This window comes from Temnothorax americanus, unplaced genomic scaffold (genome assembly GCF_048541705.1).
Source record: "Temnothorax americanus isolate GAGA-0224 unplaced genomic scaffold, ASM4854170v1 Scaffold20, whole genome shotgun sequence".
NCBI classification, from domain to species: Eukaryota; Metazoa; Arthropoda; class Insecta; order Hymenoptera; family Formicidae; genus Temnothorax; species Temnothorax americanus.
The window spans coordinates 1,787,705-1,809,599 of NW_027509339.1; the positions used below are offsets into that span (position 1 = coordinate 1,787,705).

Sequence of the window (21,895 nt, forward strand, 5' to 3'; positions counted from 1 at the left end):
ACCTTCAAAAGGTTTCAGCCCGCGCTTATTGTTTATTCAGAAGTTATTAACAAAAAAAATTTGAGAAATGTAGCAGTTATTTTGAGGATTTAATTGTAACCCGCAGTATTAAAAATTCAAAGGTATCATAAAAGTCTAATTTTTGCACTTTAAATTTGTGTAAAAAATTAGTTATAACAACTCCTTCTAAAATATAATATGTACTTATATCTTTCACAGATACTGAATGCATAGCTTGTATAAGTGGAAACGTAAATTTCCGTATGAATGAAAAAAACTTTAAAAGAAACAAGTTACGAGATTTGTGTTTATGTAGAATACGGTTGTATAATATGTAATTATAAGAGTGCTAACGTCAGAAATCTACTGCTATTGACCTAAAATTATGTTTCATTAAATGCAGACTCATCGATACTACGTCAGTGAAGGAATCTTTAGAATTAAAATTCGAATCGAACAAAACTATCGATATTTCTCGGTAATATTCCTCAGGAATTTTCCAAAACAATCAATCACGTTTTAATGATAGCCTGGCTCTGTCTCCGGGGATTTTTCCTTGATATTCATAAATTAAAATAACAAAGTTAGTTTATAATTTAAATAACAAAGCGGTAAAGTACATTTAATATTTCTTGCCTTAATTTACATAATTTTTATCACGCAATCAATATTTTATATTTTTTATATGTTTAACCAAATCTCTCGCAAGACGACTTTTAAACAGCCTGTACTGGTTACTTAATAAATATTAACTGAAATTAATTTCAGATTGAAAGATATGTAGATTTATATATACATGTAGAATTGTAGATTTATGGTATAAAAAAAGCCAGAAGCTGTTGTTAAAAAGTAATTAATTATTCTGGAAAAATACTTATAGATTACTTAAGACAGATTTCAATTGCAAATTTCACATTACATAAAAGCATATAACACAGTGAATGATTGCATTGATTGATTAATCATTACTTTTTGTCCGATGATCATAAGACGCAATTAAAAGTTCTAGAAAATTATTCGTAGGTACTTGATCGTCACATGTTATATAATTATAGGAAAACGTGGGACAGAACAGTCCTTTAGGCCTGTTCGTTTTAGCTAAACTTCTTGCACAGTTCATCTTTCTATTTTTTTCTCTCTAACGTGAAAAGAAACAGAGAAAAGATAAACCGTGCGAACAGGCCTTTTATTTCTACCATCTAACGATATAATTTGCGGGAATTTCTCGAAACTACGTTAGTAAAGAGTTGTCTACTCCCAGACGGCAGTTAGTAGTCATTCCTGAAGCCTTAAATGTAGCATCATATTGTTATGTTTTTGCCACAATATTACTTCTTTCATCTCATGCGAGAGAGAGAGAAAGAGAGAGAGAGAGATAATTACTTGTAAATAATTTCTGTGTATACTATGTTATAATATACTTCATTTACTTCTAACCCTGTGTTTTTGTCTTTAAGTTTTATCCTGTCACGACCACTTAATCTAAAAATAAGACTGTAGGGTATTATTCCGTTCTGCCCCACATGTTTTCTGTAGTTTTTACTTTATTAAAATTGGAGCTAAAAATGAGAAAAAAGTCAAGAAACCAATAAAAAAATGCCTTGCTTTGCCAAAAAGTAATCCGAAAAATTATTCACTTAAAAAGAATAAAATCTCCCGTGCTACTAAAAAAAAGTATGAAGCTAACCAGTTAATGTGTGAACCAATGACGTTCTATTAAATTAAAAAAGTGATTTTTTTGCTATTGTGATAATGTAACTTGTGATAAAATTAATAAAAAAAGGTATCTCCTATTTTTTTGCCCTATCTATAAAGCAAACGGAGCAAATAACATTTATTTGTTAAAACAAGTTAATTTAAAAAGGATTATTGCAAAATTGTATTTCAATGATTGTTTTTCGTTTAACAAGTGAACAAATAAACGGTTTGCTTTAATAAGTGCGAACGTGTTCACACTTGCTTGATCTGGATTCTTTCTTTCATATTTATGGGAACATTGTATATTTATAGGAATATTGCATTATTTTTCTGCTATAAGATAAATCTTATATAGATTTGCGTGCGTGATGCAAAATATTATTAGACATCGCACATTACTCTTTAACAAAATAAGAAGCTTCCTTTGCCAGTAAATAAATACTAAACAAAAGTCGTTTTTGTTCGACCCAACTGGCCAAATAATTAATATATTTAAAATTCACAACGTTTCAACCGCAATTTCGGTCCTTCTCAAGTGATTCATCAAGCTATGCATCCTCAAATTGCGGTTGAAACGTTGTGAATTTTAAATATATTAATTATTTGGCCAGTTGGGTCGAACAAAAACGACTTTTGTTTATTATTCTTTAAATTATCCAATTAACGTGCTATATAATCAGATACGCTATATCTATAAATCTTGCTGGTATATATAAAACAAATTGTGAAATCCTGATCAGATAAAACAATATAATTATTGAATAATAAAGATCATTGAATCTATTAAGGTAATTAGAATACGTTTATTGAAGATAATATAATCAATGCGTCTGTATCGACACCTAAGATTTTTTTTCATCAAAAATTTTTAATATGCAATGCTATAATTGCTGATCGTTATGTTTCTGTGTATCGACATGTGTTTTATTAATTAAAAAAAACTCTAAATCTTACAATAAATCTCGATTTCGTTAAATCGTGGATCACGAGCGAGAAATTTCGGCGGAACACAATTAGCATGTGCAGCCTGTAAGAAACAAACATGGAAGTAGGGATACCACGCAGTGAATATAAATTAATTTCAGCCTACTTTTAGCCGTGCTGCGTTGCGTGGTGTAAAAATATTCGTTGGAAAAATTATGCGCGGAGGATCATGAATAATTTATCTCGGCTATCGGCGATATCGTGTCGTCTAAAAATACCTGCAATTGGCCCTACATGGACCCTAATTTCGGCTAACTATAGTTTCTCATTGATGGTACCAGACTAAATTATTTTCTTTATAAGAACAGATATTATATATATTCACGTACGATTGACTCATCTACTATATTAAGATTTAATTTATCTGAAGTTAGTGAGATATTTTTCAATAATTCTTTAATATGTGATCTTTTTTTACTTTTTATAATATAGTTATTAGACATCACAGACGCGCACTTCGCTCGCGCTACTTAGCTTTAATATTATACTATTACCATTACATTATTAATCCTCGGTTGTTACACCTCCTTTTTTTGAACATATAAAAAAAAAAAATTCTTTTGAACATGATGCTACTCAAAAAGTTAATTTTTTATAATGAGAATACATTCTACAATGTTTAAACTTAATTCTAGAATTTTTTGAGATCCACTTAAACTGTTAGTTTTTGAAAAGCATGCAGCTGTTTGAAAATTGGTTGGGGTCATTTTGACCTCGTGTCACAACCGAGGGTTTAACCCCTTGATACACGCACAACAACTGTCAAAATATACGATGACAAATGCTCACGAAGTAAGCACAGTAAGAGAATCAATCAGCATCGCGGAAAAGCGGCAACGATTCAATCTCTTACATGCCTTCTTTAAGAGCAAAATAATGAAAAAAAAAAAAAGTATTGAATGGTTTTCTGATCGTACGCATTGATTAATCAGTTAACGATTTTTAAGACATTTATTTCTATACATATAAAAAAAAGTAAAATTTTGGAACAGAATTGTACTATAAAACTGATTATGGATAACTGACATATCAGGGTAACGTTCATATCAGGTTGTAATGTACCAGTTCTCGTTAGATAAGTAGGTTATTTTTTAAATGTTTTTCCTACAAAATATATTACAAAGGATAGGTATATAATGCAATGAGAATAAAGTATATAGTACCGGAGATGGACATAAGATAAACTTGTACTTAATTGAAAAAGTAAGTTAAGCTAAATAGGCAGGAACTACAATGTATATAGTAATATAATGTATATATATATTTGATTTAATATAAATTATCCTCGTTAAAAAAAAAGTTCTCGTCCGATCACTGAAGTCAAGCAACGTTGAGCACGGTTAGTACTTGGATGGATGACCGCTTGGGACGTTACCACCCAATTTTTTTGCATTTTTATTATTTTTTATTATTACACAGACGCGCAGTACGCGCGCGCTAATTAGCTTTAATATTAGATCTGTTTTCTATTGCTGCACTGCCGAACTATAATAGTGCAATAAGCTAGAGAGGGACAAGTATCTATATTTTGTTTCACTCTAACTTACTGCAGTGTGCACGTGTTCAGCAGTGCAGCAAAATAGAAAACAGACCTATTATACTATTGCTATTACATTACACTATTAACCCCTTGATACATAAAACTGTTAAAATATGCGATGACAGATGCTTGCGAAATAAGCGCAATGAGAGAATTAATCAGCATGGCAATAAAGCGGTAACAATTCAATCTCTTACATGCCTTCTTTAAGAGCAATATACAATTTTCGTATTGTATTTAATACGAAATATTAAAAATTATTTTTTTTCCATAATAAAATATTTATTTCATCTTAAATCAATTAATTTTGTACAACGTGATATAAAATTTATCAATAAATATACAGATAGATAAATTATGAAAGAATCGGGTAAAACTGACCTTAAAAGTAAATAGATTATAATAATCATTAGCGCATTTTTTTAAAATAAATTAATTAAAATATGTTAAGTAATTGTCAAATATTTCTTTTATTTAATATTAAATTTTATTTAATTTAGTATTTAGTTAATGACACATTAAAAAATTTCTAAGTATTATTTTCTTTCATCGACTTATGCAATATTTATTCCTGAAAAAAGATACAGAGAGGCCAAACGCAGATCTTATATTCTATTAAATCTATATTTGGAGAAGAAATAAAAAGGAAAATAAAATATATAACTAAACATTACAAATTTTTTCTTATTATGTTATTAATTAATTTTTATATGACATATAAAACACAAAATATGTAATATTTTGCTCCAATTTCCATTGTTCATGAAATATGAACGCACTACAACGAAATTAATATAAAAGTTTTATATTTTCTAAAACTGTTCAGTTCTTTATACTTGTTACGGCTTTATTTTACTTTTTCTTCATTATTTTTTATCTCAACAATGAAATTTAATCAAGGACAATATGCTGCTTGCTTTTAAAAAAAATTGTCAAAATAACAATATTAAAAAATATTCCATATTCTTATAGAGTTCTCTCAATTGCGTTTCCTAAAAATATTATCTGTATATGTATATCTGTATAAGTGTACGTGCATTATACTTATATGTACAATAAACTTAATGGCATATCAGAATGAAATATTAAATCTAATTTGTTCTCTAGTCCATCCGTTTGATTGAGACAATGGATCTATGAGATGTAATTATCTATAATACTCTTTCAATAATCTTACAAAATTTTAATTATATTTTATATTTATGATTTTCATAAATCTATATATCGCCTCGGATTATATAAAATAAAGAATAATTCCACACTCACCAATACACGATGTACAACAGCGGAGTTGTAACACTATTGATCTGTAAAATCCAGACATAAAATCCAATTTATAACAGTGCCTATATATAAAGTAATCAATATTTCAAAGAATGATTATTGCATGCACTGAATTATTTATTTATTTTTTTACAGTAAGAATATATATGATAATTAATTAATTATGTAATTAAAAAAAAATTAATTCCGTAATAAATAATAAATAAGTAATAAAAACAAACAATTTCGTAACTTGCCAGTGATGATTAACAAATATATTTCAATTACATACATCGACTTAACTGGCCACAATTAAAACAAATCGCTATAATTACTCATTACAACTCATTAGTGATTTGTTTTAAATGTGGCCAGTTAAGTCGATGTAATTTAATATATTAAGTAATAAAATACTCATCTTATAGTTGTCTCGCCCCGAATAATTCGATGTCTCCCAGGGGCCTCCTGTTTGCTTTTCAAATTCTTTCGTTGCTTCTTCATAACATTCACTTGCGAGACTATCGATTAATTCTGACACGTTAAAACACTTCGTACAAGAACTTGCTATTATAGAGTTCCGACGGAGAATAACAAGGAAGAAATGGGATTACATGCAAATGGCATGCTTTATTATGCACAAAACGTGAGAATTGATTAAACTATTAGTTAATATCGTAAAAATGCTTACTTTTCGAAAAGTTATACAACTTATACTACAGTGCGATAACCGGATCAAAATCTGAATGAGAGCGCGGTAACGCCCTATGTGTAACATAGCGTGCCGTATCGCTTATAAACAACAAACATCGAGCGTACACCAGCCGCTATGAAATATTCATGGGAAATACTACGTATATATTGAATATTATATTTTTCGCGTTCCAAGAATTATTAATGTACGAAAGTATAATATTACTTTCCGATACTATATATATAGCACTACTCTGACTTGTCTGCGTATTTGTGCGTATTACTACACATTCTCTGTCTAAAAATGGTAAGCTAATTATCAAATTAAAAGAAATTCAAGCGCGATATAAAAGGTATTCAAATTTTAAATGATCAAAGAGATAATTATATAGCCGCAAATATTGCAAAGTAATAATTTATAATTCCTTTTTCTTAATATTTTATTTCAATTTCTACAGTAATTTCTATATACATTCTACATACTGTAGAATGAATAAATCATGCAAAGCACCCGCTTCGGCAAATCGCTTCGATACGTTTATACGAGTAATCGTCGGACTCGATTAATTGCGCGAGCGGGATAATCAATAGTTCTAAATAATCGTAGAGAATAATCGTACTTGGCATATCTTTTAACATTTGTCGCGATAACATTCCATTTCATTCCACCGAATAACGTGATGAAATACGCACGATTGCCAGCTCGAGATCCGAAGCGCGAATGATAGCCGATAGCGCGGCGACACCGGCGACCCTCTGGTGTAAACGAGCGCGTGCTGCTACGAAATATGAGAAATACCACGTACGCCGAATATTTTATTCCTTGCGTTCCACATGAATTATTAATGTATAAACGAAACGACTGATAATAGGGAGTTTTTGCAATACCGTTTTTCAGATACAGTAAATGACAATAAATTATACAGATACGTTCACCGTCTAAATTTACATTAGGGATTTCGTTACGGTAATCATGACGTCGACGGTAACCGTGATCCTTATTCTCTTAAAAATAACAACGGACGTTAATTTGAAAAGAACTACGGTGAACATATGATGTGCATGTGCAGTTTCGCCTTTCGATCGATAACGTGAATTTAGACGGTGAAAGTAATTATATAATTCAGATACGTTTACTGTACACAGAAAAAAAAGTGACAAATATTGTATACTTATTGTATATACGCAAACACTTGTATATACTTGTATATACGCATGAGAATGTATAATTTTGAAATGAGATTATATTGCGTTAAACTAAGAAAACTTGCTTGAAGTCATTTATATGTATAGTTAAGTTTTATATGATTCAATCAAGAAAAAAGAGTTGAAATAAAAAGTTGAAATTCTTATAAGAAGATTGCATATTCTTGCGTATATACAAGTATACCAGTGTTGATTTGACATATCTTTTTTTTTTCTTAAAATTGCAAAAACTCCCTAATATATCACGAAGCTTTCCTATACCAGAATTATTCGATCCGTCCATTTGCACATTACTGTATATTCCCTTCCAAAAATAGTAGGTAAGCTAATTACATATCCATCATATTAAATTAAAAGAAATTCAAGCGCATATAAGATATATTTAAATTCAAATCAAAGAGACAATTACCGTCTGCAAATATTGCAAAGTAATAATTTATAATTTTTTTTCTAATGCTCCGATTTTTACATATATGAAATAGGAATAGAAAAAACTGAAGAATATAATAGAATTAGAAAAAAATTACCAATATAATAAAAAAATGTGCAAATTAGAAATTTGCACATTTTTTTTTGCTTATATGACTCAAGAACTAATCAACCAAATTTTAAAGAATTATACATATATGAAATAGGGGTAGAAAAGATTGAAGAACATAATAGAATTAGAAAAAAATTGCCAATATAATAAAAATCAAACGGGCACAGTTGCAGCCAACAACGTATAGAACTACGTCCACTGTCACTAGTTTATGTTAAAGTATTCAGCGAAGGACAGTTGATGTAGGGCTACGTCAACTGTCCTTCGCTGAATACTTTAACATGAAACAGTGACAGTAGACGTAGTTCTACGTTGTTGGTTGCGGCACAATTGTTACTGTGCCCGTTTGATTTTTTTAACACTTGTTGCAATCACGGTACGTATAGTATAACAAGACGAAATTCGAAGCGATATGCGCAATTACCCGCCCATTTGAGATTTAAGGGGTTATCATACTTTGGTCAGCCTAAAAAGTGAAGGTCTTTTAAGCTTAGATATGCAAAAAAAGTAAAAATGCGATTTATTTCATGTTTGACAGTTGATTAATACATATTTTTAGTTTTCTAAAATTTTAAATTTTATTTAAAAATATTAAGATTTGAAGGAGATAGAATAAATTGTATAAAACGTGTTTTTTTTTACATGATTCCGCCATTTTAATTGTCATAAAACAGAAAAATCAATTTTTTCATTAATTATATTTTACTGCCTTCCAAGCTTCGTTTTCTTAAAAACTAATGGAAAAAAAGTATTTAAATTTTTTCATAATTTTTGGCACACAAATTTTCATTGTAGTTCTTAAACTAAAAATGTTACCAACAAAATCGTCAGTCAAAACATGGTTTCGAGAAAAATGCGTTTAAAATTTGACTTGTTTTTTCAGTTATATCATAAATTTTTTTATCTTACCGCTAATTATCGATATCAGGACCGGTTCTAATCTGAGCGGGGCCGGGTGCAAATTAAAAAGCAAAGTTTACATTTATATCATATAATTCTTATTGAAATATGTTACATACATATATACATATATTTCTTATTAAAAAAATAAAAACATACTGCTTTTACTGCGAGGCATCAATTATACTGAAATCAGTCTGATTGCTATGCTTGGCAGTTTTTCTTGCGATATATAAGAACGAAATAATACTTAATTAATTTTAATTTTGAACATTATACATATATAAGTAATAAATCTCCACTTTTGTTTTTGCACACAGACAAGCTTATCGGGCGTTCCGATTGGCTATCGTAGGCTTGGCTGGGATAGAGATATGTGTATAATATTTGCCGTATAGCGAATTCGGTCGTGGTTAATCCGGGGCCGATCTACCTAACCGCCCCGCATCTCGCACCGTTTGCATAGCGCCCTTAACGTCAGCCCTGATCGATACCTGCTCCATACAATGGACCTTCCTTTTTATGGGCAGCATTCTCCAAGGATAATCTAGACCTTCGTCATTCAATTCGGTTTTCTTTAATTGTACAGATAGAACGCCGTGCCGCTCGATCCGTTCGCATATTTACCTGCACGTTAGGTATACGAATATGCGTCAAACTCGAAGAATATTTTGAATATCCACTTGGAACTTTTTGCACATTAATTTTAAGACTTTAAACTATTTTTTTAGCAAAAAAATTTTTTTTAATTGATAGTGCGGCGCTTGTGTAAGCACGGTGTATTCATACGAACAAACGTCATATTCAGATATTTGCTAACCGCTATGAAATATAAAAAAAAAAAAACGCTGAATATTATATAAGTTCCAAATAAAATATTAATGTATAAACAATTGATAATATCAAAAGCTTTCCGATATTAGAATTACTAAATTTGTTTATATTACTACACGATTTTTTTTTGTTCATAAAGGATTTACTAGCATGATAAACAGATATATCAAACTTAATATTACTAATTAATCGCGCCGTAAATTCTAAGCACAATTTACTTTACCTAATCTTATATCTAATCACACACTATTCTGTGCGCAATGACGTGACAAATAATGAAATACGAATAAAAAAATACTTTTAATTCAACGTCTGAAAATACGAATATATATATATATATATATATATATATATATATATATATAGATAATTCTCAAGATAAGTTAAAGAGAAGAATACTCACAGGTTAACTTGGGTTAACTTATATCGAATTATCATGTAAGAAATAAATAAGATAAAGAATAAGTGCTTGGATATTTATTATAGGGCGTTTTCGCACAAAATTGACGGCAAGAATAAAATGTTTGTTTATTTTTCACATAATTCATCGTGTGTGTGTGTGTGTGTGTGTGTGTGTGTGTGTGTGTGTGTGTGTATAATTTAAAAATATTGAATAAATTTAGAAATATAATCAACTATCCCTCATAGCAATTGATTAAAAATAAGTGCATTCGGGGAGAATGTTTCTAATTCACTTTTCATTAAAAACTTTGTAAAATATTTTGTTAAATTGTTAAATTGTATGGTCAATTACAGTAATCCACACATTCTTCTTTTATATAATCTCCACGAGATAGAGAACGGATTAATAAAAATAATGTTATATAAAAATAAATATAATGAAGGTTATCGCGATTGACTGAGCATCGTTAACTATGCGATTGAATAATTATCTCGTTTCCCGCTTTTATCTGTCTGAAGATAAGATCCGCACGTGAACGCGTGTTCATCGGCTTGTTAATTGAACCGATGAACTGTATCGTTTTGAATAATAAATTATAATGTCGCGCGTTACAATCGACTTACAATTATACATTCGCAATCCAAACAAATATGCAAACTGCATCTTTATTTGTATTCAAGTCCTTCAAGTACGATATATATAACCGATAGATCAAACTCCAACCAAAGCAATCGCTCTCTTCCATGGTGGATTACTTCCACCATGTCTCTTCCCCCTTTTACCCTAGGCCTAGACTATTGCGTTCCTTTCGATTGCAAGGCCGACCGGCATGTTTTCATGCAGCATCAGATGAGCCTCTACGTAACACCTTATACCGATTGTCTCAGACATCAGACTTTGAACTTGCGAATTGCGATGCGATCACTTCCGATTGAGGTAATCAAGATGATATATAGGATTATAAAATGTATACAATCTCTTCATTTCTAGTAATTTATAATCAAATTAATTGTATATAAATAAGAGTGCAGGAAATAATACAAAATACCTTAAAAAGAATGTTAAAAATAATGAAAGGTACAATAAAAAGGAACGATAACGTGAATTATACAAAAGTCGAGATAATTAGATAATCATATTTTATAGCTGCATTTTTGTAAATTCAAAAATACTTCCTTAATTAAATTAGAAATTGAATTTCAACTGAATTAAAAAATGTAGCAAATGACGCAGTCAAAATTATACGATAATATATATTTCATCAAAATATTTGCTTTCAGTTTGTATCGCATTTCGCCAAAATAAAACCGTATCACGTGGCGTGACTCGCGATAAATAATGCAACCGACAGATTTACACATAAATTTTCGTGTAAATAAATTATCATGCGCGTTTATATCCAAGACTGTCAAAATAATCCAATGATATTGCGTGTTATGCCGGCACGATATTTGTCTGAAAATTGGACCGGGAAAACCTGTATGATAGACGCGAGATATTTATAATGAAAACTGGAACGGAAAAACCTGCGCTATAAGTGTGCGAGATATTTAGGTACCTGAAAATTCTCTGACGAGAAACCTACGTCAATGTATACTTAGAACGGAGTTTTATGAGATTTAATTTCTAATAGCCGAGATTATAATTGGAAAAAGCGCGTCTATGTATATTCCGGTTTATCTGATTAAATCGAACGCACAATACTGTTATTAACTATATATACGTAATAAGCTGACATGCATATGCACATAGATCACAACATAAACGTAAACAATGAAAAAAACAAAAACAGAGTTTAATTTAAGAAAGAAAGATATCATGCACAGTCGATTCTAGTTTACCGACATAATTTAACGCAGCGAAATGTCGAATAAGGTTACTCATAAACGAAAAGTCGCAGATTTAAAGATCAAATTTATACATATGTAACAGCGTCCTATAATCCGGACTGGAGTAGTGTTTTGATTTTTTACGTGTTCTTTTTTTATCTTCTTATTCTTATTAATGAAGAATGCCTCAAAATTTTGTATAATGACAAGTAATTTAAATTTATAATACTGCAGCAAGAATGTCAAGTATGAGAACTTTTTTCAACAAAGACGTTCCTGATGACATCAAAATATCTCACATCATTAATGAATAATAAAAGTAAAAGCAAAAGTAATAAAATTTGATTAATATTACGATCGGATTGCGATTATAAGTTGTTACCTGTAAGATATAAAGATTTTTCAACGCCTTTCGATAATTGCGCGTCCTCGATTACGGAATTAGATATCGGTTCGATGATGACGATAATCTCTAATCGCGTCTAAGACTGTACTGCAATACTTTTTCTTAGTTAATCGAGATATCCACGTAACATACGCAAGCTGCTATAATTAATCACATTATTTGACGTTAACAATAAGAACGTGGAAGAGTCTAATGGCGATCTCTGAATCGCCGCGGGTCAGAGAGACGGGAGGGGTAAGGACGTGCGATTAGGAATTATAAATCATTTTTCAAACAAAGATATTTTACAAAATATTTGGTATTTATTCAAACTATCGTACAAAACGATCGAAATATAAATTATATGAGAATGGTTGATGTGTGTGCGATATTGTGTAAATGTCAATCCCATGACGGTTGATAGCTAATACTGGTTTTGACTAGTGGGCCTAAAATTGACGGTTGTCGGCCGGCGAGAGGAATTTATCCTTCAGAGCCGTAGACATTCTGACGAATCTTAGGGTTCGAACTAAGAATGGGACTGCGGGAGGTCGACGACGATGGGTCCAGGTCATGAGCTGTAGTGTGAAAGGGTCCAGTAGACAATACGAGAACAGAAAGCCGTTTCTCTGCTGTTTCTTTTAACATCGAAAAGAATGTCTCTTCAACTAATTTGCAGAGGTCCGATTGCACACGATTAACGGCCATCTCCGGATTCCTATGGTCGCTTCAAAAATTCCTGACGGTGGCCTTCGAGCCTCTCCCCGATTCTTCCAATGACGCTATTTTTGTGTCATCTCGTACTTAATTGCTAATCTTCCGACTTTTCTTCCTCTCGAATGACCGCGTTGTTGGCGTGGGTCGAGAAGCGACGAATCGCCGCCGGAAGCCACGTTTTATGAGCGAAATTCAGTTCGTGAGCGAGATCAGACTCCGCGTTGCTTCTTCCCTCGATCAATCGCTCCACCAGAAGGACTTCGGCCGCCGGCAATCCGCACGGCGGGAAAGTGCGCCACGCGATACGTGCGTAACTTAAGTTAAACATCGTATAACTTGAATATCGATGGCACGGACAATCAGCTTGCCGTGCGAGAAACAGCGCGAGGATTCTCCTCGCGGCGGTCAGGAGATTACTTCCTGCCCCACGGGAGATGACCTCGATGACTGTGCGTCAACGTGTAGTACCGTCCGAAAGATCCATGATTGCCCTTCGAGCTGTCGTTGCTGCTGGAGCTACAGACACTCTCGGATCTCCGGATAGGCTTCTTCGTCGGGTCCAGCAGGCGATCCAGCATCTGACGGATCGTGCTGTGTTTGCGATTAAACGGATTGGTGTACATGATGCCGATCTTCCTCTCGAGTCCTCCCTGAGCGCGAAATCTGGCCGCGAATTTCTCGCGTTGCTCCTTCTTCTCAACACTCGAAAGGGCTCGCTCGAGATGCAGCTGGTGGAACCTCCAGCGATCGCCGATCCGTTAGCACTTGGCACAATTCGCACACTTTTCACTGCGACTGTCGCGAGACCAGAGAGATTAACGATGGTCGCGCCGACTTAAAACTTGAATTCAAAGCTCTCGAACGAATCGACTGTGTGCCGTATACGCTCTGCGAGTGAATGCGTGGACTATCCGGCCGGCCGGCTTTATATAGCCCCGGACACCCTGGTGCGTACTCGGCGGCCTTCGGACGAGCTCGACTGACCGACGTCAACTCTCTTGGAGTTTATGCGACTCGTTCCGAATGCACAGGTATTCGTGCCGGCGCGATCCCGCTTCAAAGTGCAGTCGCGTCTGCCGGTATGCGTGAGCGCCGTGAGGACGTGTACGCACAAGGGGATAGTCCGCACGTCTAATCCATTCGCGGCATCCACTCGTCGGCGCGACTTGTGGTAAAAAAATAAACCTCGAATCGGGACTTCCCTGACCGAAAGGAGACAACGCACTTCGAACTGACGCGTAATAAAAAGTTATGGTGTACCATAAGTTAACTGTTATAGTTTCGTGTCGCGTTAATGATGTTCGTCGACATTTTGATTGTTAAAAAGAATCATCGTGTAAAGAATGTTACAACAATGGACTCTTGAAAAATTTGAAATTTTATTCCGACTTCGATCCGATCTTTTTCTTAACAAATCAGATTAACTTAGAAAAATTAGATGAATTTTCCACACCAGAATATATTATACATAACCCTGATTATTCTGATGTGATATGTTGTGTTGAAGGCAATGTGCCTTCAGCACAATATGACTTTGCAATCTCGACAAAAAAATCAGATATAATAGGGTCATATAGCAATGAATATTATAATTGGTCCGATAAATAATGTCCTCATTCAACAGAATGAGAATAGGAATGTTATTGCTCTTCTACGGGATAGATATTTCTCGACTTTTCCGGAGTATAAAATTTACGCAACGGTAAACACCGGCGAGTAATTATTTATTACTGTGTTGAAAGCAATATTCTTTCACATTATTACGCGCGCAATCTCAGCAAAAAATTGAATAATCAAGTCATAATAATAGCAATGGATATAATAGGTGCAATAAATGACGTTCTATTCAACAGAACGAGAATAGGAATGTTGCTCTTTTAGAGGATACTTCGACTTTTTCGAGAAATAAAATTTTACACCATTACATAATGTGAAATCACATGTATAAAACCCGGCGAGTAATTCACTCGGAAACTACTTAAGATTTGCATATTAAGACGAGAAGTTTATCTAGTTTCTGGACGTCTTGCGGACGTCCGGTTAAACACCGGCAGAAAAATCCGCATTATTCTCATTCGAGTCATTGTACTACATTAACGACGTCTAGACTGATTTGTTTTGCTTGTTCACGTTCTTACGTGCATATTTATAGGTAAAAGATATATACATATCAAAGTTAAAGAAAGGTGCGCCAAAGCGAAAATATGAAAAATTTGAAAAATATGAGTTTTTATTATATCACCTATATGTTTACATGAATATATTAAAATTGATAATGTAGATGTAGTTGACACTCTGAGGTCGTTAAAAAATTCAAACTTGCAACATCTTCAAAATAAGCTTCTATATTTATGTCTTCACTTAACGTACCCGCGGTTTTACTTATCCGCTGACATTTTAATCGTTGCTTTAATTAAGTAATAATATAGCGTCTTGATGAATTAAATAGGTCGATTAAATTAAATCGAATGTAAAAAAATAAAAAAAATAAATGCAGTTCTATTTCAGCAGTTTTATTCTCATTCTAATTGCACAAATAGAAAATGCATGCATGTATAAGTTTGCTCTCAATGTTTTTATGCTTTTTACGATAAAGGGAGCGATACAAAGTATTCTACGTCATTGTTAGCCGCACCTATTTTTCTCATGTAGACAACAGACTTATTAAAACGATTCAAACAACAAGATACGAAGTCGTCAACAATGAAATGCGTGCTTCGACTATTCGTAGACCCCACACGTCAATCGCAATTACTCGAACGGGGATCTAAAGCAAATTATAGTAAAAGCGCGATACTGCATCTTCGGAAATTCCATTTGCACGTTGGCGCAGTGATTACAAAAATCAATGCAATTTGACGGAAAATTAGATATTTCTAGATATTGCTAAATAAGTGATAAATCTTAACAAGATATTGCTTAATCTCATTAGCGAAGCCGTATATTAACCTTTAACAAATCAACTTTTATAACGCCGAATGCGATTTATGATAAAAGAATAGTTTCAAATATGCAAGCTGTGCAAAAATTATGCACATAATTAATTATTTCTATCATTTATAATACTGTTAAACGATAAATTACTTTTTTCGAGCAAAAAAACGAGAATAATCATATATGTCTCATAGTTTTTTGAACGCTGAATACAAGCTCGTTTAAATCACATAAGAATTTTGAGAAATTTGCAGTTAAAATTGCGAAAATGACTATTTAACTCTATTTACATATTAGAGAAGTTTTATTGCAATCAAAATTAAGTATGTTATTAGGGCTTTTAGCCCTTAAAAGAATTAAAGTTTTGTCGATAACATTGAGTCTATTGCGTCAAAGTTGCGACTTACATAGACCATTAAGGATCTATGAAATATTTTTAAATTATGTTACTCAAAGAAGGATTTTAAGATAGCTGGAATACTAATCTGATGTCAAAATAGATAAATTCAAAATGGCGGAGCCAATAACGGATATCAAAAGTAAAAAATCAACAATTTTTATTTAAACAGTGTAATCATTCAAATAAAATACATGAAAAATGTATAAATATCATAAACACAGAATAATTAATGAAGGGATGATGATTAAAATTTGTCAAAATAAAATGTACTTTAGATCAAGAGTTAGGCAGAATCTTTATTTCATATAAGTTCATGTTATTTCATATAAAATATTGCAAAATTTAATAATAAATATTAAATATGGAATATTTACAATGTATAATTTTGTCCATGATAAAAACGACCCGTGATTTTTCTATATATAAGAAATAGTTATTAGAAGATCGCATTATCCCGTTGGCAAATTTCGAGGTCAAAGGCAATTTCCATCCTCAGAAGGATCAATGAGAAAAGAAAGAACGGCTGTTTGTTACGTTGGAATAACTCATTTACCAACGCACAAAAAAATTTCTACAGACTCCGTATAGCGGAATTCACGTGCTATGAGTAATTATGGTAATCAACAGCTTATAACTAAGCCGATCAGCATGATTGTTTTCGTGTGAATTAACACATGACTAAATACCGCGAATAGGTATAATTTTATTATCTTGTCAATCGATTGCGGCTGTAAACGCGTAACACGCGTAGCACGCAACTTTATTTATACGATGTAACGGAAGTTTACAAGCTTCTTAACAGACTTCCGAAAAAAATTATTACCATTAGAAATATTACGATCAACGTACGAGTAATAGACGATTAATAAACGATCAATTATACCACGCGTGGCCACGGTCGATTTGCGTCATCCACCTCTTTTGCGGAAAAATCTTATTACGCGGAAAAAAACTTACGGAGGTAAAAAAAACTAATTTCCAAGATACAAAGATTACACGTTACTTGTTTCTGGAGTCACGCAGCTCGAAGGTTCGAGAACTGTCGAAGCAATCGGTAAGTTCCGTTTTGTATATAAGGTAATTTACGCGTATAATAATTGCAAGAGCGAGAGTTGCACAATTTTGTACATTGTAGCTAATAACATGCCAATCGTACGATGTTACCGTACATGTATAACGTGTCACATGCATCGCGTGAGGCATGACGTTTCGTGCCATTAATAATGGATCCATCCAGACGCGGATCAGATGTTTGTTCGTTACAGAACAATCTGCTTCAGAGATAAAAGCGTCGTACGATCTCCACGAAACTTCAGCTTAACACTTGAGTGTTTACCGCCTATGATTGCGTCTCATTGTACAGCGAGACGTACTCTCGCGAAGATCTATACTTCAAAGAACCGCACGTGGCAATAATTGCTATATGTTGACACTGTCGATTAGCCTTAAAGTTAATTCTGAGCACACACATAACTAAACGTTCTATGAAACTTTAATACTTCTGAAGTTGCCAATCTTCATATCGCTTCGAATTAATTATTGTAAAAATAGAAACTATGCGATAAATGAATGTTTACATTTCTTCAATACTTGACGCAAGTTGCGCAATCAAACTTGCAAGGGGAATTTTTAATCTTAAGACGCAAATGTGTTGCGAGAATGCCGGAAAAAATGCTGGAATGAGAGTTCGATATTTTTCAAGTGTCCAACGTGTAGAAATAATTGCTCGAGATGTGCGACACGTGACACAAGATAAAGAAGGAAAGAAAAGCTCATAGTTTCATCGACCGCAAGGTTACGTGTTTAATTCGATTTCCTAGCCGTTGTGCCAGCTCTGAATTGCTATTATTTCGTAATCACGCGTTGAACGTCAGAAACACGCCTACGATGACATGGCACGCGAGTAAATGCGGAATACCGCATGGCGATAGAATTTATCGCTTGAACTTTAGCCCGGTGGTTAGCGCCGGAAACCGATATTTGAAGAAGAAAAAGCGACGCGACACGTAGCGATTGAAAATGCTAAAATCGATCTGCTAAAAATACAAACGATCCTCTGTAAATCGCTATATGCAGTATCGTTATCGTTATGTTGTCGTTGCGTAGCTTTTTTATCATCATTATAAGCACGTAACGACAGCATAACGAGTTACAGAATCGCGCTACGGGTCCGTTATCGGAAAATGGAAGCGCTGCTGACATTAGATCTAAGCTATATCGGGTCTAGCTAGGTCACGGGTTATCGTTTACATAAGCCCGAAAGAAACATACATGTGCAATTAAACAATTAAATTGCCTGATATATATTGCATATTTAAGATATAATGTAATTACACTTGTACCTCGACTTGTACGCGTGTATTTCTTCTAATACAAAATGCACACAACATACACTGATATTTATCTGATGCATCTAATTTCCTTTGAATAAGATATTTATAAGTAATATCCTTCTCTCTCTAGAATCTGAAAATCTAGAAACAGATACGACAACGAAATCGAAGAAGCGGCAAGAGCTATAATAAATTTTCGACATGCGTCCCGCATGTGTGACTCTGAGAAGAAACAGCCGGAAATAACTGATGTCTTTTATTACTGAAGTCACTATTGAATACTAATGCACTCTTACAAGTATAGCCTCGATGATACGGGCGATTATGGCGGATTATCTTTATACACACGCCTCATATCTAAAATCGCCACAAGCGATTGCGACCTTATTTCGCTGACCCCATTATTAACGATCGCAATCGCCACTAATGAACAGTGTGCTATCGTTAGATAAAAAAAACTCAGATTTCTTTTTCAAATATTAGGTCTCTATAACTGTAATGAAAACCGAAAAGTCGCCAGCTAATTTTCAAACGTTATCACTCGTATTCGAAAATGTATTCCACCGATAGCGCTCTTGATTTTGTCTTATGAATATGAATTTTATCTTAATCTCAACGAGCTATAAAATACATTTACACAAAAAAAAATTATAGAGAAATTACATTTGCATCAGTTAACTTCTATTTTCTTCTTCTGATGCAAATTGACGGTTGAAAAGAGTACCGAGACGCTTTAAACATTAAAATATTAGTATACTATAGTAAAAAAAAATATATCAAATATTTGTGAAAAAGAAATTTATCGAATAAAGTTTGACTTTACTATTATAGAAAAAGAGAGAGAATGAGAGATTTTAAAATTGTCTGGTTATTGATGCATGTTTTTCAAATACCAATTTTCAGAGATGAAAAGTTTATATATCCTTGCATTCCTTGCGATTCTAATTCACAAAAACTGTAGCTTATTATCGAATCTAATTCTTTCCACTTTTAGAAACGCGGACGAAAAGCAGCTTAGCGAATCGCTAAGAGGTCAATCGACGCATTAAATACCTATTGACCCTCGTAAGCTCGTTTATTGGTTTAATAGGTTGCATAGACAAGAATAAGTTTGAGCGTGTCTTTGCGCTCGAAGATTTTGACAAGCTGCTAAAGAAATATTTCACAAGCGCTTTCGATAAGAAAAAAAAACAGACTCATTAATCCCTCCAATAAAAATAATTTATATAATAATTGTGAAGATACATATTTTTCGCGCTTTAACTTTTTGATAAAGTCTATTATCATGTCTCATGTGATTGTAGTTACAATTAGTCAGTTCAAAAGCTTTCATGCATATTGTTTTGAAGCCAGATTATCGCGTTGCAGGTCGACGCACCAGACCGGATTAATCGAGCGGAATTTTTTCAGCGAGATACTCTGGGGTGGCGTGAAAAGTTTAAAGCGATTTGGATAAAACGAGCCAATCTCTCTCGCGCAAAAAAGTGGAAACGTATACATCTCGCCGTACATACATCTCTCCTTCGTAATTGTACAATACAACAGCTTTTTCCGAAGATTAAAATACTTTTTTTCTAAAGATTCCTTTCTACTCGGTGCCATTTTCTGATATTATATTTTTTATAGGTAAAATATTTTTCCCAAGAACACTTTTCCCCAAAGATTTAAAATATACAATAGTTTATTTTTCAAGATTTTTTTATGTATGATAATTTATGCTTGAAACTGATTGCTTTGTAGCTTTGAGACACACTCGAGACATAATACGTTTAACATTATAAAAGAAATTTGCACTTTGCCCAATTAAGGCTCCTGGGTATTCGCCGCGGCCATGTTAGATCGGTACTTAACGTCAGAAGCGAGAAATGACGCGCTAAGAATCCTTGAATGCCACTTACAAATAAAAGATATTAAGTGAAAAAAAAAAAACACTTTAGACTTAGCTCACTTATAAAATGTTCCAAAAACTATTATTTTCCCTTGACAGTTAATGAACAGCCGTAAAATGAATATGATACAAAGCCCAGTCATGCAGGCAGCGAGTACCGATAAGAGCCTTAAGGCCTTATATACGAATTGCCTCGCAGCACGTGAGATTTTTACTTCGAGATAAAGTAATTAGTTAGATAAAGTAATTAGTTAGATAAAGATATAATTACAAATATTTCTTATAAACAAAATATAAAATTATTACACAATGCGATTATAAGGCGATACATATTGCTTTATTGCCACGTGATTTAATCTTCCTTAATAAAATTAAATTGTAGACCGAGGTAATTTAATTTTCTTTAAATATAAAAATGCAGAAATAGTATATGCGAGAATTAGGGAGCTCTGTCAATTCTCGTATTAAATCCATGCATTCCCATGAATCCCGCGGTGAATCCTCACAAAAAGATTATTTACTTAAAAAGTAAAAAAAAAATACGCAGTTTGCAGTCTCGCGAGGAAGAGAATCCGGTTTGACAGATATTAGAATATGCGCGAAACTGCCAATAAATAAAAAACAAGTTTTTAAACTAGTTTGACGATCCTCGGCACACGTGGAGCCAAGAAAAAGAAGACGAAGTAGGGTGAATTAATATACATGTATAGAGATTGCGCCCATATATGAATATGTCCTATATGGCAAGATACAAATATATATATATATATATATATATATATGAATATATATATAATATATATATAATATATATATAAAATATATATATATACATATATATATATATATATATATATACATATATATATAATATATATATACATATATATATATATATATATATATATCCTATATGGCAAGATACAAAGTTAACAATATATAAGATTACATATGTCGTATATAATTGAACCACGATTTTGGTCTGTTTTGGAGTTTGCAATTCCTGCAAGATAAAAAAGAGACTTGTGCCAATTTCTCCATTTGATCGAAATATATGTATAAATATTTCTTTTTGTTTCTCGGACCCAGAAAACAAAAGAAAATTAAGACCATTAATATCGTTGTATATATATAATCGCGAAAATAAATTTTATAAATAAAATAATATCGCATCGCGCAAAGTGTTGCGATCATGGTGAAAAATCCTTCCACCATGGTTGCAAACAGAAATTAATCGTAGAAAGTCTGCTGTATTCTTTTTGTGTTTCAAAGTGCGCTATTGATACATTGCAAATCGAACGCTAAGCAAATTCGTCTCGTTTGCATCGGCACGCTCGATTAAATTACCTT

At 32.8% G+C, this 21,895-nt stretch overlaps 1 long non-coding RNA gene across 1 annotated transcript in view; it reads right to left on the reverse strand.

Annotated features, from left to right (window-relative positions):
- The window catches only part of LOC143897398 (uncharacterized), a 33,100-nt gene that overhangs the window by 1,487 nt on the left and 9,718 nt on the right, over window positions 1-21,895 (reverse strand). The gene's annotated exons all lie outside the window — the stretch shown is intronic.